Source organism: Electrophorus electricus, chromosome 26, assembly GCF_041902795.1.
Source record: "Electrophorus electricus isolate QZ-2024a chromosome 26, ASM4190279v1, whole genome shotgun sequence".
Lineage (NCBI taxonomy): Eukaryota > Metazoa > Chordata > Actinopteri > Gymnotiformes > Gymnotidae > Electrophorus > Electrophorus electricus.
The window spans coordinates 2,942,570-2,960,226 of NC_137522.1; the positions used below are offsets into that span (position 1 = coordinate 2,942,570).

The following is a 17,657-nucleotide window of genomic DNA, read 5'->3' on the forward strand; positions in this document are numbered from 1 at the left end:
TAAGGGCACTGGGTGATTTAGAGTAGATACAAAAAGGTGGCCATCAAAAGTTGTGGTTGCAAATTACTGAGAAAGGCATGCTTGTGTTTCCAACATTACAAATGTAACATTTTAGTGGCGACAACGCAACAGCCCGAGGCAATCTGCAAAGAGAGCATCGCCGTGATCGTATAGAGGTTAGTACTCTGCGTTGTGGCCGCAGCAACCCCGGGTCACGGCAGCATTTTGAGCCAGCCACTTCCGGGTGGACAGCCTTCTCTGCCACTCTCAGTTCTTATTGACAGAACAACGAAAAGTAATTGTATACAGACATCATACAGACAGCGTGCTCGGCAGGGCCATTGGAGCAATGGGTAACGCGTCTGACTACGGGGCGGGAGATTCTAGGTTCGACTCCTGGCTGGCTCGTTTATCTTTTAATGATTCTACCATGTTGAAGACTTAGTGTCTTTATCACAGGATTTCTAAAACGTCAACTTGAGTGAAAGCACCATTCAGGCCGCCCAATCGCTTTCAAATTTGAAGCAACTTGCAGCCTCTGAATTGAGCATCATGCCATTGGTCAGAATCTTGTATAGGTGGTCATGTCTTGGCATTGGGCCTCTCATATACATCACCTTTCCTATATGGTCTAGCGGTCAGGATTCCTAGTTTTCACCCTGGCGGCATGCGTTCCACTCCTGGTATGGTAATGATAGTTTATGGTTTCATGAGGGAAAATAGGGGGCAAAAAGCATTTGGTTGCAACATATAAAGCTTAAGTGAAATGCTACACCCTGCTGAAAGAGACTTTGGCATTCCCCTATCAGAAATGATGAAAGATGGATTGATTGTCAACCCATAATCTCTTAATCCAAGCAATTTAGCAGCAGCAAACATGTCCTGTCCTTAAATTACTTTCTCATCCTTTATCCCCGTCTTTAGTCCCTAGCAGTTGAGAAACTGCCTCGATTGTTTACTATCTTGTTAATAAGGGCCCTCTTTGAAGAGCGAAAGAAGCTGTTACTGAGGCTAGAAAAGATGAGTTACAGGGATAGCTGAGAAGCTTTTGCCTTCAAGCTACATGGATTGTTTTGTTTTTTCTGCAAACATGCATGTTTCATCCAATGCATTTGTTGACTGATAGCCCCTTAAGTGCACAATTGGTTTCTAAAGCATAAAAACTCAAATATCATGGAAAACTAGTTGAAATGAACCTGATGATGTTCACCATAATGTGTTTGACACAAATATTTTTTCTAATCCTTTTAAGCCTTTTTGAGTAGTAACTTTGAAAAGATATACGAGAGACATTGGTAGCATGCTTGGAATTGACAGCCATCTTGGATTTCAAGCCTCAGCACCTTAGAATACAATAGTTTCTTGGATTTTGATGCAAGCATACTATCTTATGCAGATTAAGGGCACTGGGTGATTTAGAGTAGATACAAAAAGGTGGCCATCAAAAGTTGTGGTTGCAAATTACTGAGAAAGGCATGCTTGTGTTTCCAACATTACAAATGTAACATTTTAGTGGCGACAACGCAAGAGCACGAGGCAATCTGCAAAGAGAGCATAGCCGTGATCGTATATAGGTTAGTACTCTGCGTTGTGGCCGCAGCGACTCCGGGTCACGGCAGCATTTTGAGCCAGCCACTTCCGGGTGGACAGCCTTCTCTGCCACTCTCAGTTCTTATTGACAGAACAACGAAAAGTAATTGTATACAGACATCATACAGACAGCGTGCTCGGCAGGGCCAGTGGTGCAATGGATAAAGCGTCTGACTACGGATCAGGAGATTCTAGGTTCGACTCCTGGCTGGCTCGTTTATCTTTTAATGATTCTACCATGTTGAAGACTTAGTGTCTTTATCACAGGATTTCTAAAACGTCAACTTGAGTGAAAGCACCATTCAGGCCGCCCAATCGCTTTCAAATTTGAAGCAACTTGCAGCCTCTGAATTGAGCATCATGCCATTGGTCAGAATCTTGTATAGGTGGTCATGTCTTGGCATTGGGCCTCTCATATACATCACCTTTCCTATATGGTCTAGCGGTCAGGATTCCTAGTTTTCACCCTGGCGGCATGCGTTCCACTCCTGGTATGGTAATGATAGTTTATGGTTTCATGAGGGAAAATAGGGGGCAAAAAGCATTTGGTTGCAACATATAAAGCTTAAGTGAAATGCTACACCCTGCTGAAAGAGACTTTGGCATTCCCCTATCAGAAATGATGAAAGATGGATTGATTGTCAACCCATAATCTCTTAATCCAAGCAATTTAACAGCAGCAAACATGTCCTGTCCTTAAATTACTTTCTCATCCTTTATCCCCGTCTTTAGTCCCTAGCAGTTGAGAAACTGCCTCGATTGTTTACTATCTTGTTAATAAGGGCCCTCTTTGAAGAGCGAAAGAAGCTGTTACTGAGGCTAGAAAAGATGAGTTACAGGGATAGCTGAGAAGCTTTTGCCTTCAAGCTACATGGATTGTTTTGTTTTTTCTGCAAACATGCATGTTTCATCCAATGCATTTGTTGACTGATAGCCCCTTAAGTGCACAATTGGTTTCTAAAGCATAAAAACTCAAATATCATGGAAAACTAGTTGAAATGAACCTGATGATGTTCACCATAATGTGTTTGACACAAATATTTTTTCTAATCCTTTTAAGCCTTTTTGAGTAGTAACTTTGAAAAGATATACGAGAGACATTGGTAGCATGCTTGGAATTGACAGCCATCTTGGATTTCAAGCCTCAGCACCTTAGAATACAATAGTTTCTTGGATTTTGATGCAAGCATACTATCTTATGCAGATTAAGGGCACTGGGTGATTTAGAGTAGATACAAAAAGGTGGCCATCAAAAGTTGTGGTTGCAAATTACTGAGAAAGGCATGCTTGTGTTTCCAACATTACAAATGTAACATTTTAGTGGCAACAACGCAAGAGCACGAGGCAATCTACAAAGAGAGCATAGCCGTGATCGTATAGAGGTTAGTACTCTGCGTTGTGGCCGCAGCAACCCCGGTTCGACTCCGGGTCACGGCAGCATTTTGAGCCAGCCACTTCCGGGTGGACAGCCTTCTCTGCCACTCTCAGTTCTTATTGACAGAACAACGAAAAGTAATTGTATACAGACATCATACAGACAGCGTGCTCGGCAGGGCCAGTGGCGCAATGGATAACGCGTCTGACTACGGATCAGGAGATTCTAGGTTCGACTCCTGGCTGGCTCGTTTATCTTTTAATGATTCTACCATGTTGAAGACTTAGTGTCTTTATCACAGGATTTCTAAAACGTCAACTTGAGTGAAAGCACCATTCAGGCCGCCCAATCGCTTTCAAATTTGAAGCAACTTGCAGCCTCTGAATTGAGCATCATGCCATTGGTCAGAATCTTGTATAGGTGGTCATGTCTTGGCATTGGGCCTCTCATATACATCACCTTTCCTATATGGTCTAGCGGTCAGGATTCCTAGTTTTCACCCTGGCGGCATGCGTTCCACTCCTGGTATGGTAATGATAGTTTATGGTTTCATGAGGGAAAATAGGGGGCAAAAAGCATTTGGTTGCAACATATAAAGCTTAAGTGAAATGCTACACCCTGCTGAAAGAGACTTTGGCATTCCCCTATCAGAAATGATGAAAGATGGATTGATTGTCAACCCATAATCTCTTAATCCAAGCAATTTAGCAGCAGCAAACATGTCCTGTCCTTAAATTACTTTCTCATCCTTTATCCCCGTCTTTAGTCCCTAGCAGTTGAGAAACTGCCTCGATTGTTTACTATCTTGTTAATAAGGGCCCTCTTTGAAGAGCGAAAGAAGCTGTTACTGAGGCTAGAAAAGATGAGTTACAGGGATAGCTGAGAAGCTTTTGCCTTCAAGCTACATGGATTGTTTTGTTTTTTCTGCAAACATGCATGTTTCATCCAATGCATTTGTTGACTGATAGCCCCTTAAGTGCACAATTGGTTTCTAAAGCATAAAAACTCAAATATCATGGAAAACTAGTTGAAATGAACCTGATGATGTTCACCATAATGTGTTTGACACAAATATTTTTTCTAATCCTTTTAAGCCTTTTTGAGTAGTAACTTTGAAAAGATATACGAGAGACATTGGTAGCATGCTTGGAATTGACAGCCATCTTGGATTTCAAGCCTCAGCACCTTAGAATACAATAGTTTCTTGGATTTTGATGCAAGCATACTATCTTATGCAGATTAAGGGCACTGGGTGATTTAGAGTAGATACAAAAAGGTGGCCATCAAAAGTTGTGGTTGCAAATTACTGAGAAAGGCATGCTTGTGTTTCCAACATTACAAATGTAACATTTTAGTGGCGACAACGCAAGAGCACGAGGCAATCTGCAAAGAGAGCATAGCCGTGATCGTATATAGGTTAGTACTCTGCGTTGTGGCCGCAGCGACTCCGGGTCACGGCAGCATTTTGAGCCAGCCACTTCCGGGTGGACAGCCTTCTCTGCCACTCTCAGTTCTTATTGACAGAACAACGAAAAGTAATTGTATACAGACATCATACAGACAGCGTGCTCGGCAGGGCCAGTGGTGCAATGGATAAAGCGTCTGACTACGGATCAGGAGATTCTAGGTTCGACTCCTGGCTGGCTCGTTTATCTTTTAATGATTCTACCATGTTGAAGACTTAGTGTCTTTATCACAGGATTTCTAAAACGTCAACTTGAGTGAAAGCACCATTCAGGCCGCCCAATCGCTTTCAAATTTGAAGCAACTTGCAGCCTCTGAATTGAGCATCATGCCATTGGTCAGAATCTTGTATAGGTGGTCATGTCTTGGCATTGGGCCTCTCATATACATCACCTTTCCTATATGGTCTAGCGGTCAGGATTCCTAGTTTTCACCCTGGCGGCATGCGTTCCACTCCTGGTATGGTAATGATAGTTTATGGTTTCATGAGGGAAAATAGGGTGCAAAAAGCATTTGGTTGCAACATATAAAGCTTAAGTGAAATGCTACACCCTGCTGAAAGAGACTTTGGCATTCCCCTATCAGAAATGATGAAAGATGGATTGATTGTCAACCCATAATCTCTTAATCCAAGCAATTTAGCAGCAGCAAACATGTCCTGTCCTTAAATTACTTTCTCATCCTTTATCCCCGTCTTTAGTCCCTAGCAGTTGAGAAACTGCCTCGATTGTTTACTATCTTGTTAATAAGGGCCCTCTTTGAAGAGCGAAAGAAGCTGTTACTGAGGCTAGAAAAGATGAGTTACAGGGATAGCTGAGAAGCTTTTGCCTTCAAGCTACATGGATTGTTTTGTTTTTTCTGCAAACATGCATGTTTCATCCAATGCATTTGTTGACTGATAGCCCCTTAAGTGCACAATTGGTTTCTAAAGCATAAAAACTCAAATATCATGGAAAACTAGTTGAAATGAACCTGATGATGTTCACCATAATGTGTTTGACACAAATATTTTTTCTAATCCTTTTAAGCCTTTTTGAGTAGTAACTTTGAAAAGATATACGAGAGACATTGGTAGCATGCTTGGAATTGACAGCCATCTTGGATTTCAAGCCTCAGCACCTTAGAATACAATAGTTTCTTGGATTTTGATGCAAGCATACTATCTTATGCAGATTAAGGGCACTGGGTGATTTAGAGTAGATACAAAAAGGTGGCCATCAAAAGTTGTGGTTGCAAATTACTGAGAAAGGCATGCTTGTGTTTCCAACATTACAAATGTAACATTTTAGTGGCGACAACGCAAGAGCACGAGGCAATCTGCAAAGAGAGCATAGCCGTGATCGTATATAGGTTAGTACTCTGCGTTGTGGCCGCAGCGACTCCGGGTCACGGCAGCATTTTGAGCCAGCCACTTCCGGGTGGACAGCCTTCTCTGCCACTCTCAGTTCTTATTGACAGAACAACGAAAAGTAATTGTATACAGACATCATACAGACAGCGTGCTCGGCAGGGCCAGTGGTGCAATGGATAAAGCGTCTGACTACGGATCAGGAGATTCTAGGTTCGACTCCTGGCTGGCTCGTTTATCTTTTAATGATTCTACCATGTTGAAGACTTAGTGTCTTTATCACAGGATTTCTAAAACGTCAACTTGAGTGAAAGCACCATTCAGGCCGCCCAATCGCTTTCAAATTTGAAGCAACTTGCAGCCTCTGAATTGAGCATCATGCCATTGGTCAGAATCTTGTATAGGTGGTCATGTCTTGGCATTGGGCCTCTCATATACATCACCTTTCCTATATGGTCTAGCGGTCAGGATTCCTAGTTTTCACCCTGGCGGCATGCGTTCCACTCCTGGTATGGTAATGATAGTTTATGGTTTCATGAGGGAAAATAGGGGGCAAAAAGCATTTGGTTGCAACATATAAAGCTTAAGTGAAATGCTACACCCTGCTGAAAGAGACTTTGGCATTCCCCTATCAGAAATGATGAAAGATGGATTGATTGTCAACCCATAATCTCTTAATCCAAGCAATTTAACAGCAGCAAACATGTCCTGTCCTTAAATTACTTTCTCATCCTTTATCCCCGTCTTTAGTCCCTAGCAGTTGAGAAACTGCCTCGATTGTTTACTATCTTGTTAATAAGGGCCCTCTTTGAAGAGCGAAAGAAGCTGTTACTGAGGCTAGAAAAGATGAGTTACAGGGATAGCTGAGAAGCTTTTGCCTTCAAGCTACATGGATTGTTTTGTTTTTTCTGCAAACATGCATGTTTCATCCAATGCATTTGTTGACTGATAGCCCCTTAAGTGCACAATTGGTTTCTAAAGCATAAAAACTCAAATATCATGGAAAACTAGTTGAAATGAACCTGATGATGTTCACCATAATGTGTTTGACACAAATATTTTTTCTAATCCTTTTAAGCCTTTTTGAGTAGTAACTTTGAAAAGATATACGAGAGACATTGGTAGCATGCTTGGAATTGACAGCCATCTTGGATTTCAAGCCTCAGCACCTTAGAATACAATAGTTTCTTGGATTTTGATGCAAGCATACTATCTTATGCAGATTAAGGGCACTGGGTGATTTAGAGTAGATACAAAAAGGTGGCCATCAAAAGTTGTGGTTGCAAATTACTGAGAAAGGCATGCTTGTGTTTCCAACATTACAAATGTAACATTTTAGTGGCAACAACGCAAGAGCACGAGGCAATCTACAAAGAGAGCATAGCCGTGATCGTATAGAGGTTAGTACTCTGCGTTGTGGCCGCAGCAACCCCGGTTCGACTCCGGGTCACGGCAGCATTTTGAGCCAGCCACTTCCGGGTGGACAGCCTTCTCTGCCACTCTCAGTTCTTATTGACAGAACAACGAAAAGTAATTGTATACAGACATCATACAGACAGCGTGCTCGGCAGGGCCAGTGGCGCAATGGATAACGCGTCTGACTACGGATCAGGAGATTCTAGGTTCGACTCCTGGCTGGCTCGTTTATCTTTTAATGATTCTACCATGTTGAAGACTTAGTGTCTTTATCACAGGATTTCTAAAACGTCAACTTGAGTGAAAGCACCATTCAGGCCGCCCAATCGCTTTCAAATTTGAAGCAACTTGCAGCCTCTGAATTGAGCATCATGCCATTGGTCAGAATCTTGTATAGGTGGTCATGTCTTGGCATTGGGCCTCTCATATACATCACCTTTCCTATATGGTCTAGCGGTCAGGATTCCTAGTTTTCACCCTGGCGGCATGCGTTCCACTCCTGGTATGGTAATGATAGTTTATGGTTTCATGAGGGAAAATAGGGGGCAAAAAGCATTTGGTTGCAACATATAAAGCTTAAGTGAAATGCTACACCCTGCTGAAAGAGACTTTGGCATTCCCCTATCAGAAATGATGAAAGATGGATTGATTGTCAACCCATAATCTCTTAATCCAAGCAATTTAGCAGCAGCAAACATGTCCTGTCCTTAAATTACTTTCTCATCCTTTATCCCCGTCTTTAGTCCCTAGCAGTTGAGAAACTGCCTCGATTGTTTACTATCTTGTTAATAAGGGCCCTCTTTGAAGAGCGAAAGAAGCTGTTACTGAGGCTAGAAAAGATGAGTTACAGGGATAGCTGAGAAGCTTTTGCCTTCAAGCTACATGGATTGTTTTGTTTTTTCTGCAAACATGCATGTTTCATCCAATGCATTTGTTGACTGATAGCCCCTTAAGTGCACAATTGGTTTCTAAAGCATAAAAACTCAAATATCATGGAAAACTAGTTGAAATGAACCTGATGATGTTCACCATAATGTGTTTGACACAAATATTTTTTCTAATCCTTTTAAGCCTTTTTGAGTAGTAACTTTGAAAAGATATACGAGAGACATTGGTAGCATGCTTGGAATTGACAGCCATCTTGGATTTCAAGCCTCAGCACCTTAGAATACAATAGTTTCTTGGATTTTGATGCAAGCATACTATCTTATGCAGATTAAGGGCACTGGGTGATTTAGAGTAGATACAAAAAGGTGGCCATCAAAAGTTGTGGTTGCAAATTACTGAGAAAGGCATGCTTGTGTTTCCAACATTACAAATGTAACATTTTAGTGGCGACAACGCAAGAGCACGAGGCAATCTGCAAAGAGAGCATAGCCGTGATCGTATATAGGTTAGTACTCTGCGTTGTGGCCGCAGCGACTCCGGGTCACGGCAGCATTTTGAGCCAGCCACTTCCGGGTGGACAGCCTTCTCTGCCACTCTCAGTTCTTATTGACAGAACAACGAAAAGTAATTGTATACAGACATCATACAGACAGCGTGCTCGGCAGGGCCAGTGGTGCAATGGATAAAGCGTCTGACTACGGATCAGGAGATTCTAGGTTCGACTCCTGGCTGGCTCGTTTATCTTTTAATGATTCTACCATGTTGAAGACTTAGTGTCTTTATCACAGGATTTCTAAAACGTCAACTTGAGTGAAAGCACCATTCAGGCCGCCCAATCGCTTTCAAATTTGAAGCAACTTGCAGCCTCTGAATTGAGCATCATGCCATTGGTCAGAATCTTGTATAGGTGGTCATGTCTTGGCATTGGGCCTCTCATATACATCACCTTTCCTATATGGTCTAGCGGTCAGGATTCCTAGTTTTCACCCTGGCGGCATGCGTTCCACTCCTGGTATGGTAATGATAGTTTATGGTTTCATGAGGGAAAATAGGGTGCAAAAAGCATTTGGTTGCAACATATAAAGCTTAAGTGAAATGCTACACCCTGCTGAAAGAGACTTTGGCATTCCCCTATCAGAAATGATGAAAGATGGATTGATTGTCAACCCATAATCTCTTAATCCAAGCAATTTAGCAGCAGCAAACATGTCCTGTCCTTAAATTACTTTCTCATCCTTTATCCCCGTCTTTAGTCCCTAGCAGTTGAGAAACTGCCTCGATTGTTTACTATCTTGTTAATAAGGGCCCTCTTTGAAGAGCGAAAGAAGCTGTTACTGAGGCTAGAAAAGATGAGTTACAGGGATAGCTGAGAAGCTTTTGCCTTCAAGCTACATGGATTGTTTTGTTTTTTCTGCAAACATGCATGTTTCATCCAATGCATTTGTTGACTGATAGCCCCTTAAGTGCACAATTGGTTTCTAAAGCATAAAAACTCAAATATCATGGAAAACTAGTTGAAATGAACCTGATGATGTTCACCATAATGTGTTTGACACAAATATTTTTTCTAATCCTTTTAAGCCTTTTTGAGTAGTAACTTTGAAAAGATATACGAGAGACATTGGTAGCATGCTTGGAATTGACAGCCATCTTGGATTTCAAGCCTCAGCACCTTAGAATACAATAGTTTCTTGGATTTTGATGCAAGCATACTATCTTATGCAGATTAAGGGCACTGGGTGATTTAGAGTAGATACAAAAAGGTGGCCATCAAAAGTTGTGGTTGCAAATTACTGAGAAAGGCATGCTTGTGTTTCCAACATTACAAATGTAACATTTTAGTGGCGACAACGCAACAGCCCAAGGCAATCTGCAAAGAGAGCATCGCCGTGATCGTATAGAGGTTAGTACTCTGCGTTGTGGCCGCAGCAACCCCGGTTCGACTCCGGGTCACGGCAGCATTTTGAGCCAGCCACTTCCGGGTGGACAGCCTTCTCTGCCACTCTCAGTTCTTATTGACAGAACAACGAAAAGTAATTGTATACAGACATCATACAGACAGCGTGCTCGGCAGGGCCAGTGGCGCAATGGATAACGTGTCTGACTACGGATCAGGAGATTCTAGGTTCGACTCCTGGCTGGCTCGTTTATCTTTTAATGATTCTACCATGTTGAAGACTTAGTGTCTTTATCACAGGATTTCTAAAACGTCAACTTGAGTGAAAGCACCATTCAGGCCGCCCAATCGCTTTCAAATTTGAAGCAACTTGCAGCCTCTGAATTGAGCATCATGCCATTGGTCAGAATCTTGTATAGGTGGTCATGTCTTGGCATTGGGCCTCTCATATACATCACCTTTCCTATATGGTCTAGCGGTCAGGATTCCTAGTTTTCACCCTGGCGGCATGCGTTCCACTCCTGGTATGGTAATGATAGTTTATGGTTTCATGAGGGAAAATAGGGGGCAAAAAGCATTTGGTTGCAACATATAAAGCTTAAGTGAAATGCTACACCCTGCTGAAAGAGACTTTGGCATTCCCCTATCAGAAATGATGAAAGATGGATTGATTGTCAACCCATAATCTCTTAATCCAAGCAATTTAGCAGCAGCAAACATGTCCTGTCCTTAAATTACTTTCTCATCCTTTATCCCCGTCTTTAGTCCCTAGCAGTTGAGAAACTGCCTCGATTGTTTACTATCTTGTTAATAAGGGCCCTCTTTGAAGAGCGAAAGAAGCTGTTACTGAGGCTAGAAAAGATGAGTTACAGGGATAGCTGAGAAGCTTTTGCCTTCAAGCTACATGGATTGTTTTGTTTTTTCTGCAAACATGCATGTTTCATCCAATGCATTTGTTGACTGATAGCCCCTTAAGTGCACAATTGGTTTCTAAAGCATAAAAACTCAAATATCATGGAAAACTAGTTGAAATGAACCTGATGATGTTCACCATAATGTGTTTGACACAAATATTTTTTCTAATCCTTTTAAGCCTTTTTGAGTAGTAACTTTGAAAAGATATACGAGAGACATTGGTAGCATGCTTGGAATTGACAGCCATCTTGGATTTCAAGCCTCAGCACCTTAGAATACAATAGTTTCTTGGATTTTGATGCAAGCATACTATCTTATGCAGATTAAGGGCACTGGGTGATTTAGAGTAGATACAAAAAGGTGGCCATCAAAAGTTGTGGTTGCAAATTACTGAGAAAGGCATACTTGTGTTTCCAACATTACAAATGTAACATTTTAGTGGCGACAACGCAAGAGCACGAGGCAATCTGCAAAGAGAGCATAGCCGTGATCGTATAGAGGTTAGTACTCTGCGTTGTGGCCGCAGCAACCCCGGTTCGACTCCGGGTCACGGCAGCATTTTGAGCCAGCCACTTCCGGGTGGACAGCCTTCTCTGCCACTCTCAGTTCTTATTGACAGAACAACGAAAAGTAATTGTATACAGACATCATACAGACAGCGTGCTGGGCAGGGCCAGTGGCGCAATGGATAAAGCGTCTGACTACGGATCAGGAGATTCTAGGTTCGACTCCTGGCTGGCTCTTTTATCTTTTAATGATTCTACCATGTTGAAGACTTAGTGTCTTTATCACAGGATTTCTAAAACGTCAACTTGAGTGAAAGCACCATTCAGGCCGCCCAATCGCTTTCAAATTTGAAGCAACTTGCAGCCTCTGAATTGAGCATCATGCCATTGGTCAGAATCTTGTATAGGTGGTCATGTCTTGGCATTGGGCCTCTCATATACATCACCTTTCCTATATGGTCTAGCGGTCAGGATTCCTAGTTTTCACCCTGGCGGCATGCGTTCCACTCCTGGTATGGTAATGATAGTTTATGGTTTCATGAGGGAAAATAGGGGGCAAAAAGCATTTGGTTGCAACATATAAAGCTTAAGTGAAATGCTACACCCTGCTGAAAGAGACTTTGGCATTCCCCTATCAGAAATGATGAAAGATGGATTGATTGTCAACCCATAATCTCTTAATCCAAGCAATTTAGCAGCAGCAAACATGTCCTGTCCTTAAATTACTTTCTCATCCTTTATCCCCGTCTTTAGTCCCTAGCAGTTGAGAAACTGCCTCGATTGTTTACTATCTTGTTAATAAGGGCCCTCTTTGAAGAGCGAAAGAAGCTGTTACTGAGGCTAGAAAAGATGAGTTACAGGGATAGCTGAGAAGCTTTTGCCTTCAAGCTACATGGATTGTTTTGTTTTTTCTGCAAACATGCATGTTTCATCCAATGCATTTGTTGACTGATAGCCCCTTAAGTGCACAATTGGTTTCTAAAGCATAAAAACTCAAATATCATGGAAAACTAGTTGAAATGAACCTGATGATGTTCACCATAATGTGTTTGACACAAATATTTTTTCTAATCCTTTTAAGCCTTTTTGAGTAGTAACTTTGAAAAGATATACGAGAGACATTGGTAGCATGCTTGGAATTGACAGCCATCTTGGATTTCAAGCCTCAGCACCTTAGAATACAATAGTTTCTTGGATTTTGATGCAAGCATACTATCTTATGCAGATTAAGGGCACTGGGTGATTTAGAGTAGATACAAAAAGGTGGCCATCAAAAGTTGTGGTTGCAAATTACTGAGAAAGGCATGCTTGTGTTTCCAACATTACAAATGTAACATTTTAGTGGCGACAACGCAAGAGCACGAGGCAATCTGCAAAGAGCGCATCGCCGTGATCGTATAGAGGTTCGTACTCTGCGTTGTGGCCGCAGCAACCCCGGGTCACGGCAGCATTTTGAGCCAGCCACTTCCGGGTGGACAGCCTTCTCTGCCACTCTCAGTTCTTATTGACAGAACAACGAAAAGTAATTGTATACAGACATCATACAGACAGCGTGCTGGGCAGGGCCAGTGGCGCAATGGATAACGCATCTGACTACGGATCAGGAGATTCTAGGTTCGACTCCTGGCTGGCTCGTTTATCTTTTAATGATTCTACCATGTTGAAGACTTAGTGTCTTTATCACAGGATTTCTAAAACGTCAACTTGAGTGAAAGCACCATTCAGGCCGCCCAATCGCTTTCAAATTTGAAGCAACTTGCAGCCTCTGAATTGAGCATCATGCCATTGGTCAGAATCTTGTATAGGTGGTCATGTCTTGGCATTGGGCCTCTCATATACATCACCTTTCCTATATGGTCTAGCGGTCAGGATTCCTAGTTTTCACCCTGGCGGCATGCGTTCCACTCCTGGTATGGTAATGATAGTTTATGGTTTCATGAGGGAAAATAGGGGGCAAAAAGCATTTGGTTGCAACATATAAAGCTTAAGTGAAATGCTACACCCTGCTGAAAGAGACTTTGGCATTCCCCTATCAGAAATGATGAAAGATGGATTGATTGTCAACCCATAATCTCTTAATCCAAGCAATTTAGCAGCAGCAAACATGTCCTGTCCTTAAATTACTTTCTCATCCTTTATCCCCGTCTTTAGTCCCTAGCAGTTGAGAAACTGCCTCGATTGTTTACTATCTTGTTAATAAGGGCCCTCTTTGAAGAGCGAAAGAAGCTGTTACTGAGGCTAGAAAAGATGAGTTACAGGGATAGCTGAGAAGCTTTTGCCTTCAAGCTACATGGATTGTTTTGTTTTTTCTGCAAACATGCATGTTTCATCCAATGCATTTGTTGACTGATAGCCCCTTAAGTGCACAATTGGTTTCTAAAGCATAAAAACTCAAATATCATGGAAAACTAGTTGAAATGAACCTGATGATGTTCACCATAATGTGTTTGACACAAATATTTTTTCTAATCCTTTTAAGCCTTTTTGAGTAGTAACTTTGAAAAGATATACGAGAGACATTGGTAGCATGCTTGGAATTGACAGCCATCTTGGATTTCAAGCCTCAGCACCTTAGAATACAATAGTTTCTTGGATTTTGATGCAAGCATACTATCTTATGCAGATTAAGGGCACTGGGTGATTTAGAGTAGATACAAAAAGGTGGCCATCAAAAGTTGTGGTTGCAAATTACTGAGAAAGGCATGCTTGTGTTTCCAACATTACAAATGTAACATTTTAGTGGCGACAACGCAACAGCACGAGGCAATCTGCAAAGAGAGCATCGCCGTGATCGTATAGAGGTTAGTACTCTGCGTTGTGGCCGCAGCAACCCCGGTTCGACTCCGGGTCACGGCAGCATTTTGAGCCAGCCACTTCCGGGTGGACAGCCTTCTCTGCCACTCTCAGTTCTTATTGACAGAACAACGAAAAGTAATTGTATACAGACATCATACAGACAGCATGCTGAGCAGGGCCAGTGGCGCAATGGATAACGCGTCTGACTACGGATCAGGAGATTCTAGGTTCGACTCCTGGCTGGCTCGTTTATCTTTTAATGATTCTACCATGTTGAAGACTTAGTGTCTTTATCACAGGATTTCTAAAACGTCAACTTGAGTGAAAGCACCATTCAGGCCGCCCAATCGCTTTCAAATTTGAAGCAACTTGCAGCCTCTGAATTGAGCATCATGCCATTGGTCAGAATCTTGTATAGGTGGTCATGTCTTGGCATTGGGCCTCTCATATACATCACCTTTCCTATATGGTCTAGCGGTCAGGATTCCTAGTTTTCACCCTGGCGGCATGCGTTCCACTCCTGGTATGGTAATGATAGTTTATGGTTTCATGAGGGAAAATAGGGGGCAAAAAGCATTTGGTTGCAACATATAAAGCTTAAGTGAAATGCTACACCCTGCTGAAAGAGACTTTGGCATTCCCCTATCAGAAATGATGAAAGATGGATTGATTGTCAACCCATAATCTCTTAATCCAAGCAATTTAGCAGCAGCAAACATGTCCTGTCCTTAAATTACTTTCTCATCCTTTATCCCCGTCTTTAGTCCCTAGCAGTTGAGAAACTGCCTCGATTGTTTACTATCTTGTTAATAAGGGCCCTCTTTGAAGAGCGAAAGAAGCTGTTACTGAGGCTAGAAAAGATGAGTTACAGGGATAGCTGAGAAGCTTTTGCCTTCAAGCTACATGGATTGTTTTGTTTTTTCTGCAAACATGCATGTTTCATCCAATGCATTTGTTGACTGATAGCCCCTTAAGTGCACAATTGGTTTCTAAAGCATAAAAACTCAAATATCATGGAAAACTAGTTGAAATGAACCTGATGATGTTCACCATAATGTGTTTGACACAAATATTTTTTCTAATCCTTTTAAGCCTTTTTGAGTAGTAACTTTGAAAAGATATACGAGAGACATTGGTAGCATGCTTGGAATTGACAGCCATCTTGGATTTCAAGCCTCAGCACCTTAGAATACAATAGTTTCTTGGATTTTGATGCAAGCATACTATCTTATGCAGATTAAGGGCACTGGGTGATTTAGAGTAGATACAAAAAGGTGGCCATCAAAAGTTGTGGTTGCAAATTACTGAGAAAGGCATGCTTGTGTTTCCAACATTACAAATGTAACATTTTAGTGGCGACAACGCAACAGCACGAGGCAATCTGCAAAGAGAGCATCGCCGTGATCGTATAGAGGTTAGTACTCTGCGTTGTGGCCGCAGCAACCCCGGTTCGACTCCGGGTCACGGCAGCATTTTGAGCCAGCCACTTCCGGGTGGACAGCCTTCTCTGCCACTCTCAGTTCTTATTGACAGAACAACGAAAAGTAATTGTATACAGACATCATACAGACAGCGTGCTGGGCAGGGCCAGTGGCGCAATGGATAACGCGTCTGACTACGGATCAGGAGATTCTAGGTTCGACTCCTGGCTGGCTCGTTTATCTTTTAATGATTCTACCATGTTGAAGACTTAGTGTCTTTATCACAGGATTTCTAAAACGTCAACTTGAGTGAAAGCACCATTCAGGCCGCCCAATCGCTTTCAAATTTGAAGCAACTTGCAGCCTCTGAATTGAGCATCATGCCATTGGTCAGAATCTTGTATAGGTGGTCATGTCTTGGCATTGGGCCTCTCATATACATCACCTTTCCTATATGGTCTAGCGGTCAGGATTCCTAGTTTTCACCCTGGCGGCATGCGTTCCACTCCTGGTATGGTAATGATAGTTTATGGTTTCATGAGGGAAAATAGGGGGCAAAAAGCATTTGGTTGCAACATATAAAGCTTAAGTGAAATGCTACACCCTGCTGAAAGAGACTTTGGCATTCCCCTATCAGAAATGATGAAAGATGGATTGATTGTCAACCCATAATCTCTTAATCCAAGCAATTTAGCAGCAGCAAACATGTCCTGTCCTTAAATTACTTTCTCATCCTTTATCCCCGTCTTTAGTCCCTAGCAGTTGAGAAACTGCCTCGATTGTTTACTATCTTGTTAATAAGGGCCCTCTTTGAAGAGCGAAAGAAGCTGTTACTGAGGCTAGAAAAGATGAGTTACAGGGATAGCTGAGAAGCTTTTGCCTTCAAGCTACATGGATTGTTTTGTTTTTTCTGCAAACATGCATGTTTCATCCAATGCATTTGTTGACTGATAGCCCCTTAAGTGCACAATTGGTTTCTAAAGCATAAAAACTCAAATATCATGGAAAACTAGTTGAAATGAACCTGATGATGTTCACCATAATGTGTTTGACACAAATATTTTTTCTAATCCTTTTAAGCCTTTTTGAGTAGTAACTTTGAAAAGATATACGAGAGACATTGGTAGCATGCTTGGAATTGACAGCCATCTTGGATTTCAAGCCTCAGCACCTTAGAATACAATAGTTTCTTGGATTTTGATGCAAGCATACTATCTTATGCAGATTAAGGGCACTGGGTGATTTAGAGTAGATACAAAAAGGTGGCCATCAAAAGTTGTGGTTGCAAATTACTGAGAAAGGCATGCTTGTGTTTCCAACATTACAAATGTAACATTTTAGTGGCGACAACGCAACAGCACGAGGCAATCTGCAAAGAGAGCATCGCCGTGATCGTATAGAGGTTAGTACTCTGCGTTGTGGCCGCAGCAACCCCGGTTCGACTCCGGGTCACGGCAGCATTTTGAGCCAGCCACTTCCGGGTGGACAGCCTTCTCTGCCACTCTCAGTTCTTATTGACAGAACAACGAAAAGTAATTGTATACAGACATCATACAGACAGCATGCTGAGCAGGGCCAGTGGCGCAATGGATAACGCGTCTGACTACGGATCAGGAGATTCTAGGTTCGACTCCTGGCTGGCTCGTTTATCTTTTAATGATTCTACCATGTTGAAGACTTAGTGTCTTTATCACAGGATTTCTAAAACGTCAACTTGAGTGAAAGCACCATTCAGGCCGCCCAATCGCTTTCAAATTTGAAGCAACTTGCAGCCTCTGAATTGAGCATCATGCCATTGGTCAGAATCTTGTATAGGTGGTCATGTCTTGGCATTGGGCCTCTCATATACATCACCTTTCCTATATGGTCTAGCGGTCAGGATTCCTAGTTTTCACCCTGGCGGCATGCGTTCCACTCCTGGTATGGTAATGATAGTTTATGGTTTCATGAGGGAAAATAGGGGGCAAAAAGCATTTGGTTGCAACATATAAAGCTTAAGTGAAATGCTACACCCTGCTGAAAGAGACTTTGGCATTCCCCT

The 17,657-nt window shown here is 42.2% G+C and overlaps 7 non-coding genes across 7 annotated transcripts; all 7 read left to right on the plus strand.

Moving 5' to 3' along the window:
- Window positions 1-3,142: 3,142 nt before the first annotated feature.
- On the plus strand, window positions 3,143-3,215 carry trnar-acg (transfer RNA arginine (anticodon ACG)). The gene has a single exon. It is a non-coding gene; the product is annotated as a tRNA-Arg (tRNA).
- Window positions 3,216-7,347: 4,132 nt separating this feature from the next.
- On the plus strand, window positions 7,348-7,420 carry trnar-acg (transfer RNA arginine (anticodon ACG)). The gene has a single exon. It is a non-coding gene; the product is annotated as a tRNA-Arg (tRNA).
- Window positions 7,421-10,154: 2,734 nt separating this feature from the next.
- On the plus strand, window positions 10,155-10,227 carry trnar-acg (transfer RNA arginine (anticodon ACG)). Its single transcript has one exon. It is a non-coding gene; the product is annotated as a tRNA-Arg (tRNA).
- Window positions 10,228-12,961: 2,734 nt separating this feature from the next.
- On the plus strand, window positions 12,962-13,034 carry trnar-acg (transfer RNA arginine (anticodon ACG)). The gene has a single exon. It is a non-coding gene; the product is annotated as a tRNA-Arg (tRNA).
- A 1,336-nt stretch (window positions 13,035-14,370) lies between these two features.
- trnar-acg (transfer RNA arginine (anticodon ACG)) lies at window positions 14,371-14,443 on the plus strand. Its single transcript has one exon. It is a non-coding gene; the product is annotated as a tRNA-Arg (tRNA).
- Window positions 14,444-15,779: 1,336 nt separating this feature from the next.
- trnar-acg (transfer RNA arginine (anticodon ACG)) lies at window positions 15,780-15,852 on the plus strand. Its single transcript has one exon. It is a non-coding gene; the product is annotated as a tRNA-Arg (tRNA).
- Window positions 15,853-17,188: 1,336 nt separating this feature from the next.
- Window positions 17,189-17,261, plus strand: trnar-acg (transfer RNA arginine (anticodon ACG)). The gene has a single exon. It is a non-coding gene; the product is annotated as a tRNA-Arg (tRNA).
- The last annotated feature ends 396 nt before the right edge of the window (window positions 17,262-17,657 follow it).